We start from the raw sequence: 4539 nt of genomic DNA on the forward strand, positions 1-4539 counted from the left end.
GAAAAGAAGTAAAATAAGAAGGCAGTGCTTGTGGAATGTACAGTGCATATTGGCGGCGCACGCCTCATTACGATTCGCCTGCTTGCTTCTCCTGTTCAATCGTTTCTTTGGAAGGCAGTGGATTTTTCTCTTGCATCTCTGTCTTCTTCAGTTTCGACTTATCGAATTTCTCGATCTCAGCCATATCGGGTTTGTCAGACATGGTTGCGGAGGAAAAGCGGAGCGAGGCGCACGAAAACGAGCGAAGTCTGGTCTGCGCAGTGGCCACCACCGAGTTCCATAACTTTATTTTCTATGTGGGACACAGGCCCACCTCTGTCTCCCTGCATACTGGACTGGAGCATGCTCTCTGGCTTATCTCACTCCTAACATCCCCATTGTGACCAGTGATGCTTCTCGGCCCTTACCCTTATTTATAACCTCACACTGGGACCCCACCAAACAATTCAATTAATTCCCTTTCTCATCAGGCTTGGCATCACCACAAGTGCCACGATAGGAATAGCCAGCATTGGCACAGATTCCTCAACCTACCACAGCCTGTCTCTAGAATTGACTCAAGAGATAGAAACCACTGCTTGAACTGTAACAGAGCTGCAGTGGCAAGTCAAGTCTCTCGCAGCTTTAGTTCTCAAAAGTGGCTGAGTTCTTGACATGCTGGCCGAAGTTCAGGGAGGAATTTGTCTGTGCTTGAAGAAAAGTGTCAATCTGGGTTAAGACACCAGGGCAGACTCAGGAGCACATTCGAGGTGTCATAAACCAGGCCTCTCATCTTTGGGAAAGGACTACTGAGTGTTGGCTCTCCTGGTTCTGACTCTCATGATTCCTGCCCTTCCTGGGACCCCTGGCCTCTACCTTCCTTCTTTTCCTTTCTGGGCCTTGCTTCTTGAACCTGCTAAGTAGGTTTATCAACTTCTTTCCTACCCTCGAGGACAATCAAATCCCTGCACGTCTCCACTGGACACTGTGGTTCAAACTTTTAGAGATACAACAACAATCTATGAAACCGTCTCACCATGATAGCAAGCAAGGCGGGGACCCTGAAGACCCTCAACACCCATTTTTAGCAGAAAGTAGCTACAGAACGACCCCTGTCTCATTTCCCAAAAGATTTCTGGGTCCCAACTTCTTGAAGATTAAATGTAAGAGTAGGCAGTTGGTCAGATATGAGCAGGCAGGAGGGGAAGTATCCATGTTGGAAGGAACAGCCCAGAACACCTCTTCAGATGACCAGTATTCACTCTATGGTCAAACTCAAAATGTGGTTAACTAGATCCTGATAAGGAAGGAAAAGGCAAAAGTAGAATTCCTGAGAGCTGCGCTGGTGCAATGAGTACAAATTTGACTGCTATATGACCTTTCTGGGTGGCAGTAATGAGCAATATCACTATTGGGTAGGATTTGTATTGATTTCTAGGTCTGTACATGTGCATTATGCACAGTAAAGGAGAAGCAAGACCAGCCAGGCACGGTGGCTCACGTCTGTAATCCCAGCACTTTTGGGGCCGACGTGGGTGGATCACCTGATGTCAGGAGTTCAAAACAAGCCTGGCTAACATGGTGAAGCTTGGTCTCTACTAAAATAAAAAAAAATTAGCCAGGCGTATTGGCGCATGCCTGTAATACTAGCTACTTGGGAGGCTGAAGCAGGAGACTTGCTTGAACCTAGGAGGCAGAGGTTGCAATGAGCTGAGATTGTGCCACTGCACACCAGCCTCGGCAATAAAAGTGAAACCCCATCTGAAAAAAAATGATTAATTCATTAAGGAGAAGAAGACCACAGAAGATCACAATGCAGAATGTCCTGGGGCTGTTTCCAGCAGGGTCAGTGCACTCCTGTCTTGGAGTTCACTTTTACTTCCCTCAATAAAACTTTTGCCTGCTTTACTAATTGGTCTTTTTGGTGAATTCTTTCTTCTAAGAAGACAACCAAGAACACTCTGGATCACCCAGATTGATAGTATCAACATGTGATTTCCCTCATGGTAGGAGTCCATTTCTGAAGATCTCAAAATGAATCCAATAATGACAAGGTATATCAATTACAGAGTTGGTAAAGAAAAAATAGTGCAGCTATGCTTGATTAATTTTAAGAAATTTTCTAAGGTTTGACCATTTTCAACTAAGGGAAAATTACAAAAGCCAGGTGCAGCAGGACACAAATGAAGTCCCAGCTACTCCAGATGCTGATGTAGGAAGATCACTTGAGCCCTGGAGTTCAAGGTTATAGCATAAAATGCTGTTCCCTGTGAGTAGCCACTACACTCTAGCACTACAGCCTGGGCAACACAGTGTGACCCTGTCTCTTGAAAAGATTACAAAAATTATACAGTATTTGTTTCAACAAAAATAAATAAGCAAAATGTAACTAGTTTCTTGTGTCTTATTTTTATTAGAAAATTCAGTCAATGCACTTTGGCTTATCGTTTGGATGGTGTTTTTGTGATCTCCTTAATGCACAGAAAAGTAATAATAAACCCATGATAAATGAAGTCTCAACCTTTTTTTCTTTACCTGGGTTCATATCCTAACCCATGGAAGAGCAAATCTAAAGTTTTCAAGAAATGACTGCAGCCAAATAGCGTAAAAGAGAACAAATTAAATGATTATTTTAATACATAAATTACAAAATCCTAGATACCTGATTTTAAAAATCATATTGTTAGTTTTGTTTTATTTCTCTGCCAAAAAAAAAAAAAAAATGATGAGAGTCTAAGTGCTTCATAGTCATAAAATTGTGCCACTAGGCACAAAAAAATGAAAATACTTCTGTAAACTGCAAAATATGATGAAAATACAAATGCCCTCATTAGTTTTACCAGAAAATCAGGTAATATATCATTTTACAAGAAAATGCAGATTTGATGCCAGGGAAGATTTTGAGGCAAGGAGTATTGATTTTATATTTCTAGATAACTTGAAAAATAGTTTATTTTAAACTTAATGTAGTAGTTCCAAGGTAGACTTAGTTCCCTTGTGAGACATTGGTTTGCCAAATCATGTTAGACTTAATAAAAGGGAGTAAAAATGATTCCATTAAGATACAAATAATCACTACAAGATGCCTTGAAAGAGTTTTAATAGAGTTGCCATCTACAAAATCTTAAGAAAGAAGATGCCTTCTAGAGTTGCCAGAAAGTAGAAGTTGATTTCAAACAGTGATGAACTTTCTGAATGTCTCTTCCATATTGGATTTTAATATGATATCATTTTCAGACAGTTAAAAGCCATTTTCTCAATCCACATTGAGCTAAAGGATGGCATAATAACAAGCAAGTTCAATGAAAATATCCAGAGAGTAATGTATAAATATCGTACTCATCCAGTGCTGTTAGACTGTTTTTTGCAAATGGCATTTGTCATGGCCAGAAGACTCAGAGAGATAGAAGGAAAAGGTGTTTTTCCACCAAAGATGGGCAAATCGATAGTTTTCAAAAATCTGGAAAGGGAAATGAATATGCCCATAAAGGTAATCAAATCTATTTACAGAAAACCACTTTGAAGTTTATGAGTTCTTTACAAACAACTATGGTTCCATTTTATCAAGATCTGAGCAGTTCGTATATAGTAAGCCACCACAATCTAATGATAACTGGCCTCAAAGAAACATTTAGAAGCAAATGTTACCATTCAGGTATTTGGAAACCCTAGTGAAGTGCTTCCATGAATAGTTCTAGGCAACACATCTGAAATAGCTAAATATTTGTCTTATGACCCCAAGTATATTGGGTTTCAGGGATGAGAAACAAGTTCACATTCTCAGATGAGAGTAGGTGATATGATGAAAATGAAAATCAAGGACTTTCATTATGTTCTATTCTTGTGGAGAATTCAAAAACTAAAAGAAGAGATCCCAGGAACACTTCTTCATGAGACATTTTTCAACTTAGTTTGGCCTTAAAAGACCAAAATGTTTAATATTCTGTGACAGTGCTCATTAACAGAGCAATAAGAAATGTGGATTACCGAGACTGCACCTCTGGGGACAAGGCACAGCTAAACAACAACAACAACAATTAAAAACAAAAAAGCAACAGAAACGTCTACAGACACAAACGACTCTCTCTGACAGCTTTGAAGAGAGCAGTGGATCTCCCAACATGGAGGTTGAGATCTGAGAACGGACAGACTGCCTGCTTAAGTGGGTCCCTGACCCCTGAGTAGCCAAATTGGGAGACATCCCCCACTAGGGGCAGACCGACATCCTGCACCTCACACGGTGGAGTACACCCCTGAGAGGAAGCTTCCAAAGCAAGAATCAGGCAGGTACACTCGCTGTTCAGCAATATTCTATCTTCTGCAGCCTCTGCTGCTGATACCCAGGCAAACAGGGTCTGCAGTGGATCTCAAGCAATCTCCAACAGACCTACAGCTGAGGGTCCTGACTGTTAGAAGGAAAACTAACAAACAGGAAGGAAACCCACATCAAAACCCCATCAGTACGTCACCATTATCAAAGACCAGGGGCAAATAAAACCACAAAGATGGGGAAAAAGGAAGGCAGAAAAGCTGGAAATTCAAAAAATAAGGGCTCATTTC

General features: G+C 40.8%; 2 pseudogenes across 1 annotated transcript; one reads left to right on the forward strand and one right to left on the reverse strand.

Annotated features, from left to right (window-relative positions):
• Window positions 1-6: 6 nt before the first annotated feature.
• Window positions 7-275, reverse strand: LOC108524497 (thymosin beta-4 pseudogene; annotated as a pseudogene). Its single transcript, XR_001884065.1, has one exon. The product of XR_001884065.1 is annotated as a thymosin beta-4 pseudogene (transcript).
• Window positions 276-588: 313 nt separating this feature from the next.
• Window positions 589-1142, forward strand: LOC108524495 (syncytin-2-like; annotated as a pseudogene).
• The last annotated feature ends 3397 nt before the right edge of the window (window positions 1143-4539 follow it).

Source organism: Rhinopithecus bieti, unplaced genomic scaffold (genome assembly GCF_001698545.2).
Source record: "Rhinopithecus bieti isolate Rb0 unplaced genomic scaffold, ASM169854v2 repeat_206, whole genome shotgun sequence".
NCBI lineage: Eukaryota > Metazoa > Chordata > Mammalia > Primates > Cercopithecidae > Rhinopithecus > Rhinopithecus bieti.